General features: G+C 44.9%; 2 non-coding genes and 1 pseudogene across 2 annotated transcripts; 2 read left to right on the top strand and 1 right to left on the bottom strand.

Moving 5' to 3' along the window:
• LOC105547623 overlaps positions 1–3,170 on the bottom strand; it is a 41,385-nt pseudogene extending 38,215 nt beyond the window's left edge.
• TRNAR-ACG lies at positions 15–87 on the top strand. The gene has a single exon. It is a non-coding gene; the product is annotated as a tRNA-Arg (tRNA).
• Positions 3,171–7,439: 4,269 nt separating the features above from the next.
• On the top strand, positions 7,440–7,512 carry TRNAV-CAC. The gene has a single exon. It is a non-coding gene; the product is annotated as a tRNA-Val (tRNA).
• The last annotated feature ends 5,331 nt before the right edge of the window (positions 7,513–12,843 follow it).

Raw genomic sequence — 12,843 nt, 5'->3', positions numbered from 1 at the left:
CGGCTTCTGTCGACGGGCCAGTGGCGCAATGGATAACGCGTCTGACTACGGATCAGAAGATTCTAGGTTCGACTCCTGGCTGGCTCGGAAACTGCTTTTCTCTGCCAGACGAAGTTTAGGTCTGTCTCCCAGGCTGTGTAGTGCAATGGCGCAATTTCGGCTCACTGCAACTTCCGCCTCCCGGGTTCAAGCAATTCTCTTGCCTCAGCCTCCCGAGTAGCTGGGATTACGGGCGCCTTCCACCACGCTCGGATAATTTTTGTATTTTAAGTAGAGACGGGGTTTCACCATTTTGGCCAAGCTGGTCTCGAATTCCTGGCCTCAGGTGATCTGCCCGCCTCGGCTTCCCAAGTGCTGGGATTACAGGCGTGAGCCACCGCGCCCGGCCTTTGTTTTTGTTTTTGTTTTTGTTTTTGTTTTAAAGAAAAATATATTCCTGTGTATTTTCCTTTTTTTCTTTTTTTTTTTTTTGAAATGGAGTTTCGCTCTTGATGACCAGGCTGGAGTGCAATGGGGTGATCTCGGCTCACCACAACTTCCGTCTCCCGGGTCGCCGTTTTCTAATTACAGACAGAAACAGGGCCGGGCGTGGTGGCTCACGCCTGTAATCCCAGCACTTGGGGAGGTCGAGGCAAGTGTATCACGAGGTTAGGATATCGAGACCATCCTGGCTAACACGGTAAAACCCCGTCTCTACTAAAAAATACAAAAAATTAGCCCAGCGTGGTGGCGGGCGCCTGTAGTCCCAGATACTTGGGAGACTGAGGCAGGAGAATGGCGTGAACCCGGGAGACTGAGTTTGCAGTGAGCCGAGATCACGCCACTGCACTCCAGCCTGGGCGACAGAGCAAGACTCCGTCTCAAAAAAAGACAGAAACAGGTTCTTAAAGTCCTTTGGAAGAAAATTGATCTGATTTGGCTCTTCACCTTGCACCGTACTGCTGCACAGCACAATCCTAAACTTTAAGTCTGGTTTAACGTTAAGCATCAAACTGAAATTTGAGAGACCTTAAGTCTCTTCGGAAATTGTTTTTTTTTTTTTTTCTTGAGACACACTCTGGCACTGTCTCCCAGGCTGGAGTGCAGTGGTGCCATCTCAGCTCACTGCAACCTCCACCTCCCGGGTTCAAGTGATTCTTCCACCTCAGCCTCCCGAGTAGCTGGGATTACAGGCGCGGGCCACCATTCCCGGCTAATTTTTGTATTTTTAGCAGAAACGGGGTTTCACCATGTTGGCCAGGCTGGTTTCGAACTTCTGGCCTCAGGTGATCCGCCTGCCTCGGCCTCCCAAAGTGCTGGGATAATAAGCGTGAGCCAGCGCCCCATTGTGTCTATTGCACTTGTGAAAGTTTCATTAATTTATGCAGTCGGTTCATCTGTTCATTCATTAAATAATTTCATTTTTTAAAAACATACTTGTGTTGGATACTGATGCTTCGTGTGGAACAGTAGTCAGAGACCCAAATACTTTTAAATTTTGAGATAATGAAAAAGAAAATGGAATAAAATACATTCTTGGGGTATACATCATATGTTTTCCATCTCATTCTCCAAAGAATCATAACAAAAGAACCATAACCACAAAACCATTACGGAGGAAATAATTTCAGACTTTATGCAACAGAAAAAATTTTAAGAAACATCTCCCAGGCTGGGCGAGGTGACTCACGCGTGTAATCCCAGCACTCTGGGAGGCCGAGGCGGGCGGATCACCTGAGGTCAGGAGTTCGACACCAGCCTCGCCAACATGGTGAAGCCACGTCTCTACTAAAATCACACACAAAAAAATTAGCCGGGCGTGGTGGCACATGCCTGTAATCCAGCTCGGGAGGCTGACCCAGGAGAATCGCTTGAACCCGGGAGGCGGAAAGAAAAAGAAAGAAAAGAAAAAAGAAAGAAAAGAAACATCCCCCTTCCCCAAATTAGGTAAAATTGATATAGCAATTCAATAAAGGTAAACATTTTGACTGGGCACAGTGGCTCACGCCTGTAATCCCAGCATTTTGGGAGGCCTAGGCAGGAGGATCGCTTAAGCCCAGGATTTGGAGAACAGCCTGGGCAACACAGCGAGACACGGTGCTGCCCCCCCGCCCTGCCCGTCTCAAAAGAAAAAAAAAAAGAGGTAAACATTTTAAGAACAAAATTCATTAACAACCTAGAAACTTGGAGTTAATATAATTATGAAGTTAAATTATAAGTCATCATTAAATGGCTAAATATTATTTAAGGACTCAATGTAGGCGAAATAGGCACGTGAAAATGCAAAAGTATTTATAAACGGGGGTGGGTGGTCCTCTCCTCTGAAAGTGAGAAGCTCGGCAGTTTTGGGCCCCACTGCAGCCACAGTGCACGGCGCCTTTATGCCGACTCCCTCCTTGTAGCCTTGGCCAAGTTGTGTATCCTCCTTTTGTCTCAATTTCCTCATTTCTACTCACTGTTTTTTTTTTTTTGTTTTGTTTTGTTTTTTTGGACAGGAAGTAGGATTTATGGTGAGTATGAAGAGGAGGCAGCACAGTGGAAGCCCTCATGAGTGCAAGGCGCACCCTTGTCCAGAGGGCCAAGATCCGGATGTAATTGACCCCACAACCATCTGGGATGAGCCGCTTCTCAGTCACCATGTCTTCAAATTCATTCGCATTGAACTTGGTGAAACCCCCCCTTCTTTGAAATGTGGACCTTCTGGTGGCCAGGGAACTTGAACTTGGCCCTGCTTAGGGCCTCAATCACATGCTCCTTGTTCTGCAGCTTGGTGAGGATGGACATGATAACTTGGCCAATGCAAATCCTGGCCACAGTGCCCTGCGGCCTTTCCAAAGGCACCTCCCATACCTGTTTGGAGCCTGTCAGTCCCAGCACAGGACAACATCTTGTTGATGCAGATGACGTGGAAGGCGTGCAGCCGCCCTCGGATATGAAAGTCATTTTTGCCACAACTTTTTGCTATGTACTTACTGACACAAATTTGGGCAGCCACTAGGGCTTCAGAGGAGAGCTGCTCATATTCATCTGACACCATGTGGCCACAGAGCGGAAACTCATCCCACTTTTGCTTGCTTCCGCCCCAGATCAAAGATGCGAATCTTGGCCTCAGGGGCACCTCAGCAAAAGCAAGACTTTGGGGAAGGCTTGTTTTTACAATATCGGTAACAACCGGCGAGACGGTGGCCCATGGCGACACCAGAAAGACTGAGAGTCACAGCGATTTGTGATTCAGGAAGAAAAAAAAAAAAAAAAAACAGAAGCGCTGTGAGCAGGATTATGAATCTGCGTGGGGAAACCCCATTGGATTTCGAGTCCAACACCTTAACCACTTGGCCATCACAGCCCTCTAAGGGCCTACTTATGCATCAAAAACACAAATGCATAGGGCCCTGAGCGCTGTAATTTTCACTGCTAGCCTGTCTTGTTTATTTGTATGTGGGGCTGTGGGGCTGTGGGGCTGCAACTGTTTACTTTCAAGTGATGTCTGCATATTGTACAGAACATCTATATGCCATTCTTGAGTTTTTTCTTCTTCAGTCAACTGGTCATTTAGAACTCTTATGAGGCCATAGATGTAGATGCGCGTGCGCGCGCGCGCGCGCACACACACACACACACACACACAAAGAAAAGGCAATGTAGCAAGGGTAGATGCCATGACCATCTGTGCCACTTCCTCATGCAACCTGTTTGTGCCTTTAGGACCTGCTCAAGCTTTATCTAATACATCCCATTTCCATTTGATAATGAAATGCTGCTGTGCATGTCTAAATTTATGTCTTGGTAACACACACTATCCAGTTCAAGATCTGCATCTGATCTGAGGCCATATGGTAATGTGGTGGCATGTGGCCAAACATTCAAACTGTACTAAGAACTTGGTAGCAAACTAAAAGCTATTTGTCAAAAGAAGAGTAGTTACCCACAGAGGATGGCATAACTTTGCTCTGAAATTCTGAAGTTCTGTGCTGTGATTCACCTGTAGAAATTTGCCAAAGCCTCCAGATAACACCCCTCTTCTTCGACACTAAGCAAGATCAACTCTTCTGGTTCTTATGGTCCCAGTGGCAGAGTCGCATGAGCTGCAACGTGGTCCTGTAGCAGAACGTTCTAGGGCCCCCACTCAAAACTGGGATAACTCAAAACTGGGATATTTTCAGGTTACTTGATAAATCGTTTGGTGTAGCGTGTCCAAATGTTGCCTCCCAAATCCAAAGAGTTCTACTCAGTATTGTACCACTTTCTTTTTTTTTATTTTTTAATTTTAATTTTAATTTTAATTTTTTTTTTTGAGACGGAGTCTCGCTCTGTCGCCCAGGCTCACTACAAGCTTCGCCTCCCGGGTTCATGCCATTCTCCTGCCTCAGCCTCCCGAGTAGCTGGGACTACAGGCGCCCGCCACCATGCCCAGCTAATTTTTTTGTATTTTTTTTTTAGTAGAGACAGAGTTTCACTGTGTTAGCCAGGATGGTCTCTATCTCCTGACCTTGTGATCCGCCCGCCTTGGCCTCCCAAAGGGTTGGGATTGCAGGCATGAGCCACCGCGCCCGCACCGCGCCCGGCCACCACTTTCTTAATAAGGAAAGGTATCAGATGCAGCAACTCATAATGCTTCAGACAACTGGACCCCTAGAAATTTCACTGAGGTAGTAAGGCTCTGATTTTTTGTGAGGTTTATTTCCCACCGTCTGGCATACAAATGTCTTACCAATGTTATAGAGTAGTTGCTACCTTCTTGTCACTAAAAATAAAATTAATGTAAGAGACCAGTATGGTGTTCTATAGAACGGTAAGGTGATAAAGGTCCCTGTGGACTAGTTGGTGACATGGGGTTAGACACTCCATATACCCCCAAGATAGTGAGACAGTCAGGTGGGAGGGGGTTCCTGGATTCCAACCAGCCTGCCCACTGAGGTGGAGCCTCAGAAAGTTCATGATGTTTGCAGCTGGGAGGAGCCTGACCCCTCCTCTTCCTATGTGGAACCTGGGATTCCAGCTGCTGGGCGGGAAGTGGAAACGCTCTAGTGGAGGGACTCTGGCCTTGCGAGAGTCCCTGTTTCCCCGCTTTTCCCTTTTCACCCAATAAAACCCTGTCTTACTCACTAATTTTCATGGCCATGGAAGAAAGAACCCCACCTTCAGCTGAACTAAGGAAAAGTCCTGCAACAGTAGGGCAGATAAGGTGTACTGCTGGCCTTGCCAGCTAAAAGACCACTGCTTCTAATCGTCTTAATGTTTAAGTATAAAGAAAAAAGATCTAACCATATCAATAACAGCATAGCAGGTACCAGGAGATGTGTTAATATTTCTACTAATGAAACTAAGGGAGGAGACCACTACTACTCCTGCTGCCCTCCTCCCCCGACCTTGCCTAGTTCAAAGACAGGAGAAAAGAGAGAAAGAAACAAAGTAAGATAAATAGCCAGACAACCTTGGCACTACCACCCGGCCCTAGGAGTTAAACGAAGTAATAATAATAACATCAACCCCTGGCCTAAACTACTTGTGTTATCTGTAAATTCCAGACACTGTATGAAAAAAGCATTGTAAAACTTTTTGTTCTGTTAGCTGATGCATGTAGCCCTCAGTCATGTTTCCCATGCTTGCTTGATTTATCATGACCCTTTCACGTGGACCCCTTAAAGTTGTAAGCCTTTAAAAAGGCCGAGTATTTCTTTCTCGGGGAGCTCGGCTCTTAAGACGTGAATCTGCCGACGCTCCCGGCCGAATAAAAAACCTCTTCCTTCTTTAATCCAGTGTCTGAGGAGTTTTGTCTGCGGCTCATCCTGCTACAAAACCACATCTGGAATAGCAGATGCAATTGGAATATTTACCTGGCCAAATTTTCAATAACTCACTGTCATTCTCCATAATCCTTTTGTCTTCTGCAGTTGAATAATGAGTGGAATAGAGATATGGTAAAAGTCACCACTCCTGCATATTTCAAGTCCTTGATGGTGCCATCCTTTCTGCAGTCCCTCCAGGAGTACAATATTGCTTTTGGTTTATAATTGTCATAGGTAGAGGAATTTCCAGTGGCTTCCACTTGGCCATTTATATCATAATAGCCTGCAATCTATCACTCATGGAAACAATATAAATATTCTGTCTGGAATTGGGAAAATAACTACAGAGTAGGTTCAGGGATCTGCTGTTCCTATGGTGAAATGGGCCAGAGGCAAAATTTCATTGATTGTCTGACCTCTCTGAGTCCCTAATTTGCCAGGTGGACAATAGTGATGCTTAGTATCTCCAGGAATTAATGTCAGTTCAGGATCTTTGTTTAGTAATTCCTGATATGTCTGCCTATTTCCCCTTTCCCAATGCACAGTCACTCTGGTAAATGGACACAGGCCCCTTTAGAGAAGGGAGGAAGAATAACAGTATAAATTTGTACTAAGCTACGAGTATACTTTCTCAAGGGAAGCTAGCCTTCTCCTCAAAGCTGGCTCATATCTGGGAATTGGTTGGGAGGCCATGATTCTCTGTTTTGCTGATTCAGGTCAGACTTCTATCTACTAGACTTTTCTGCTTATATAGATCAAGTAAGATATTAAGAAGTTGCACATTTATTTTAATTCTAGGGACATTATATAGTATCCTCATCAATGTCAAAGATCTCTGAGTCAGACTATTCTGATTACTGCTTTTATTCGTTATAGTAAACACACCTGTATTTGTAAACTTGAGCTGCCATAAGATACCACAGACTGGCTGGATTGAACAAAAATTATTTTCTCACAGTTCTGAGGCTAGAAGTCCAAGATGACTTAAAATATTTTGCCTTAATATAATGTGTCCAATACAATTTTGCTAGAAAGAGCATGAGATTCAAAAGTTAGATGAACTATAATCTTGTTTTGATTCTTGTCTGCAATGGGTATATCTTTGGGCAATAAGACAATAGAAAAAATATATCATCATAATCTTATAAGGAAGACATTACTAGATTCTGATTTCCTTGGGGGCAAAGACTGTATCTCTTTGCATTTGCATTCTGTGGCAGAGTTGGTGGTGTTCTCTACAAGTTTCATCTACTTCCCAATATTTCCCAGAAGCCATGACTACTTCTAGTTAATTGACTGCAAACAAAATGCTGACAGCAGCTGTGGCAGAAAGTGCTGATGGCCTCCAATCATCTCCTGGTCTCAGGTCGTTCATGGTTTTCCCAAAAGTCACCAAGATATGACTATCCGGGTGGGTTGTGCAGATAAAGTAACGTGCATAGACAGCATAGGGAGGTCTTGAAATAAAATTCTCTAGCATTCTGTTCTAGCTTTCCATGTTTGAAATTTGTGCAGGAATTGGAGTCCTGGGGAAGCTTGGTTATGAATTGCTTTTGTTTTCGAAAACAGTAAAAGGAGAGAACTGCACCACGACGATCATTTTCTAGACACACATATAAGGAACAGGCCAGGCCCTGCAGGGCTTTGCAGGGTAGAACCCTCGTAGAGGTTGTTTCCGTAGTGTAGTGGTTATCACGTTCGCCTCACACGCGAAAGGTCCCCGGTTCGAAACCGGGCGGAAACATTCTGCGCTCGTTTGGTATCAAAGATTTTCTACTCCAAAAAATATGTATGTACACTTTGAAAACAGGAGGTGTCCGTGAGAAGCCCTTGTGGCCGAGTGGTTTCGCCTCTGTAAAACAACTTTCCCCTTCTCTCACTTCTGTGGGCCTTCCCCTTGGTCTAAAAGGGGTCATTGGAAGAGTGTCACAGAAAGGAGCGGGGTTGTTACTTACTTTTGGAACCTGGATTTCTAACAACAGCTCCGCCTTTAAGCGAAGTGGCGACTACCCGGGCAGTGACATTAGCCCTAGCCCGCCATCTGGCAATTTATCTCTTGCTAGATAAATATTTTCTTTTTCCTTTTTTTTTTTTTTTGAGACGGAGTCTCGCTCTGTCTCCCAGGCTGGAGTGCAGTGGCTGGATCTTAGCTCACTGCAAGCTCCGCCTCCCGGGTTCACGCCATTCTCCTGCCTCAGCCTCCCGAGTAGCTGGGACTACAGGCGCCCGCCACCTCGCCCGGCTAGGGTTTTTTTTTGTATTTTTTAGTAGAGACGGGATTTCACCGTGTTAGCCAGGATAGTCTCAATCTCCTGACCTCGTGATCCGCCCGTCTCGGCCTCCCAAAGTGCTGGGATTACAGAGCCACCGCTCCCGGCCCTAGATATTTTCAACCAATATCTACTACCGCCTGCATGGTGAGAGGGGAAGGTTGCAGTGGGCGGGAGAGTGCTGGAGGATAATGCAAAGCACCTGTCCTTAAGAACTGACAAGGACCTCGGGCAGGTAACAAGAAGTCTGTTTAGCCGGAATCCCCCTTATTCCTGATGCTTCCTCTTAGCCCAGAACGCAGGTGGCAGCGGGCTGCGATCTGAGGCTCTTCGCTTAACGACACTTACTAAATCATGGTAAGAGAGACTTTATTCAGGACCATCATGGTAGGTAATAGGGTCCACAAAGGAGTCTTGCAGTAGAGAAGAGATTGGGCTCAACTCTGAATACTACATGGACAAGTGGGAATTTATAGCCAAGGATCAGGGTGGTGGGTGGTCAGTGGATGGAAAATTACTAAGAGGAAGCATCAGGGATAAGGGGATTCTGGCTAAACAGACCTAGCAGGATTCTTGCTGAAGACAGGCCAGGGCCATCAGACCTTACCTGGGGGATGGTGGAGGATGAGGAACCTGATCAGATATCGAGTGGGAGCAGATATCAAGGGTAGGGGATTCTTCCTAAACTGATTTATCAGGATTCTTGCTAAAACTGGTTTTACGAGGAATAGCACGGGCCCAGAAGACAGTTCAGGAGCCTGACTAAAGTTTGACCAAACAAATAATCTTTGTCAACCTCCACAACTGTGTGAACCTATGCCTTAAAATAAATATCTTTCTGTACATACACACCTCCTATTGGTTCTGTTTCTCTGGAGAATCCTGATTAATACAACTGTTATTATTTTTTGAAAGTAGCTCTTCAAGAGATAGTAAATATCACCCAATGCAATTTCAACAGCAGCATTCCAATCTAAGTGGTTTAAAAGGAGTTTCAGCCAGGCACCTTGGCTCACGCCTGTAATCCCAGCACGTTGGGAGGCCCAGATGGGTGGATCACCTTAGGCCAGGAGTTCGAGACCAGCCTGACCAACATGGTGAAACCCTGTCTCTACTAAAAATACAAAAAATCAGTCAAGCGTCGTAGCGCGTGCCTGTAATCCTACCTACACAGGAACGCTGAGGCAGGCGAATCGCTTGAACCTGAGGGACAGAGGTTGCAATGAGCCGAGATCGAGCCACTACACTCTTTAGCCTAGGTGACAGAGCAAGATGCTGTCTCAAAAAGAAAAAAAGAAGAGTTTTGAACCTGCAGTTTTTTGAGAAGAGGGTCCTATGAAGAAGACTATGACAAGTATCAGAGGAATAGAAAGTAAGTCAGGACAACTGATGTCACAGAAGCCAAAGGAGTGGTTTTGGAATAAACAATAGTAGAGGTCATTCAAGCAAATGGTCAGAAATGCAAACACTACATAGGAATTTGTGGCGAAAAGCTCTGGATCTATAGTTATGAATAAAACAGAGTTCCTGTTTTTGGAAGCTTTCTTGCAACCACCAAGTAAATAACTAAATAAGATAATTCAGATGATGGGATTCAGAACGTGCTACCCCAAGATATGACATCTTGACATTTGACAAAACCACAGAAGCAAGTAGTTCACTCTCACCTTTCCCTAGCCCTTCTCCCCTAAAGCAGGTCATGAAATCTTCATTCCAAAGGTGTCCTTTCTATAACTGAAGGAAAGGAACATGTTTTTCTCTGAAGACACAGGGACACACAGAAGAACCTGAACAAGTAAGCCTTGCTAAGTTCCCCCAGTTTATTATCATTACATCATACCCTCTTTGTACAATTACACTTCTGCATAACTATCTTCTTTTTGTCAACCTATCATAAAACTACAAATGCTTCCCTGTTTCTTTGGGTCTTCATTTCTAGTCTCTCATATCACACAAAACTTATGTTAAATACACTTGTGTGCTCTCCTCTTGTTTAATCTGTATTTTGTTATAGAGGCCTCCGCCACAAACTGGATCGGCCAGGTGTGGTGGCTCATGCCTGTAATCCTAGCACTTTGGGAGGCTGAGGCAGGCAGATTGCCTGAGTTCAGGAGTTCGAGAACAGCCTGGACAACACGGTGAAACTCTGTCTCTACAAAAATACAAAAAATTAGCTGGGCATGGTGGGAGTGGACAAGGAGTGTGACCTTTGAAGCACAGCACCCCAGGGAGATGTTTAAGCCTCCAGATGACTACAGGCAGGCCTGGCTAATGTCAGGCTTCCAACAAGAGCTGGTGGAGCAGAGTGTTCTCTAACTCCCCCGGGGAAAGAGAGACTCCCTTTCCCAGTCTGCTAAGTAATGCGTGCCTTCCCATTAGCTGGACAGTAGCCTGGGTACTTGGGAGGCTAAGGCAGGAGAATTGCTTGAACCTGGGAGGCGGAGGTTGCAGTGAGCCAAGATTGTGCCACTGCACTCCAACCTGGGCGATAGAGCAAGACTCCGTCTCCAAAGAAAAAAAGAAAAAAAGAAAAAAAAGAAAAAAAAAGACTAGACTGGATTATGTCAGGTTCTCAGTAAACATCAGTGTAGTCAATGGATACTATTAAAGGTAACTTTCTGAAATGTATCCAAACACTTATGTTACATCCTGTCACTCTGCATGTGCCTAGCAGGTTCATCTAGAAGTCTAAGTAAAGCTTAGGAACGCAGCTGTAGGCAGTTGGCCATTTTACTTCTTGATGTTTTTGTGTCATCATGTTGACATTATTTGTGACTTTGCATAACTTAAATATAAGAACAATAACGGCTATTTTAATATCTCTTGGATCAATGAAGTGTGATTTAAAGTTTACCTAAAACAACATGCAAAGCATCTGGCATGAAGTGGACCCTCAAACCGTTAGTTTTTTAAGTGAGAGTGGCGAGGCAGTTGCTATATATCTTAAAGGAAATAGTTTCAATACATGACAAAAGGCATTTTGGCACAGAAATCTGGAAATATATTTAAAAATACACCCCACTGAATTTCATTCCTAGTTAAGTTGTAGAAAATTGCAAGAGTCTGTTTCTCTCAATTTAATAACTAAAGCAAGAGCATAAGTTACAAAATAGTAGATTTTCTGAACCCACCAGGGAATTGGTACAAGGAAATCTAATCAAATTCCACCTAGAAAGAGGTCTTCATATGAGAAAAGAGGTTTCTAGCTGCCCTTGTTCCTGGCAGATGGGCAGACAAGCAGAGGAAGAGAAACCCTTGAATACTAAATGAGGAAAAAGCCATCAAAACTCAAAAAGATGTTTAAGATTTGCCTGTGGGCCTACTTGACCCAAGCACAGAATTCCAAGTAGCCAAAAAACCATTGCCAGTTGTCTCTGCTAGAGGAGAGTATCCCAAAAGAAGGTGAAGGGGCAGGCTGGAAAGTGGAGAGGAATATGCACTGAGGCATCCCCAAGTGCAAAGTCTTTTGAAGTTGAGGAGCATGACCATAAAACTAACAGAAATCAATCTAGGGCACTTTGTATTTCTGCTGCCAAGTGCCAGGACTGGAGAGCTGAGAGAAACCCCTCCAAAGCTTTCTAAGTGGAGAGAGATCTTTGATGGGGACCAGCCTCATCACCACCCATAGGGTACTTGAAGTCTGGTGGCGAGGAAGGAATGAGAAGAGACAGGTTAAGAGTGTATAGGCCGGGCGCGGTGGCTCAAGCCTGTAATCCCAGCACTTTGGGAGGCCGAGACGGGCGGATCACGAGGTCAGGAGATCGAGACCATCCTGGCTAACATGGTGAAACCCCGTCTCTACTAAAAATACAAAAAACTAGCCGGGCGAAGTGGTGAGCGCCTGTAGTCCCAGCTACTCGGGAGGCTGAGGCAGGAGAATGGCGTGAACCCGGGAGGCGGAGCTTGCAGTGAGCTGAGATCCGGCCACTGCACTCCAGCCCAGGTGACAGAGCGAGACTCCGTCTCAAAAAAAAAAAAAAAAAAAAAGAGTGTATAAAGAGTGGGGGCCAGGGGGCCAATTGCAAAATGGAGGCTGCAAAAGGTACCAAGCTCTCGTCTCCACACTATTTATTGAATACAATCACTTAGATCTAAGAAGCAGATGTTTAGGGTGAAATGGTGAAAGGGAGTCAGTGTGTTATAGGCATAATCTATACCAATAGTGATTTAAATGAATCTCCTTTGTGTTCAAACAGCATATCTTTAACTTATCGGAGAGTAGCTAGTGGGAGCAGGCTTAATTAGGAGCCTGCACGTCTGCCTACATTCCAATGCTTCAAAGAAGTGTTTTTCTCCTTCAACACAGTGTTTATAGGTAAGAGAGCATGTTGCGCTCAGAGCATGGGAACATAATGGTGATAGGAAGGCTTTCCTCTTCAGAGGTCTCTTGTGGCTTTCCACAACTTATTGTCCCATATTTTTATTGCCAGTTTATGCAGGCACCCCACAAGCCCTTTTCCCAACATGCCCCACTTTTTTTTTTAAACCGCCACCATTGTTGTTAAGGCTTGTTCATAGTGTCTGGTCTCTCTCCAGAGGCATCTTCTGTATTTGTAGACTATAAGTAAACAGTATAAACAGATACACATTAAAGCAAAATTTGCAATAGTTGATCCTCTAATGTTCTTAATCCATTTAAGAGGGTTTATGTTTGAAAGTCCATCAGTAGCTTCAGTGAGAATGTCAGTCCCAGGCAGGAGAGTTAAATGAGCCTGAGATGCTTTAAAAACCTGTTCTTTTAATTTGCCTATATCTAATGTGGGCAGAAAGCCACCCAGGTGCTGAGAAAAGAGATTGAAGGCACA

Source organism: Mandrillus leucophaeus, unplaced genomic scaffold (genome assembly GCF_000951045.1).
Source record: "Mandrillus leucophaeus isolate KB7577 unplaced genomic scaffold, Mleu.le_1.0 Scaffold392, whole genome shotgun sequence".
Lineage (NCBI taxonomy): Eukaryota > Metazoa > Chordata > Mammalia > Primates > Cercopithecidae > Mandrillus > Mandrillus leucophaeus.
This window is presented reverse-complemented; position numbering and strand designations above follow the sequence as displayed.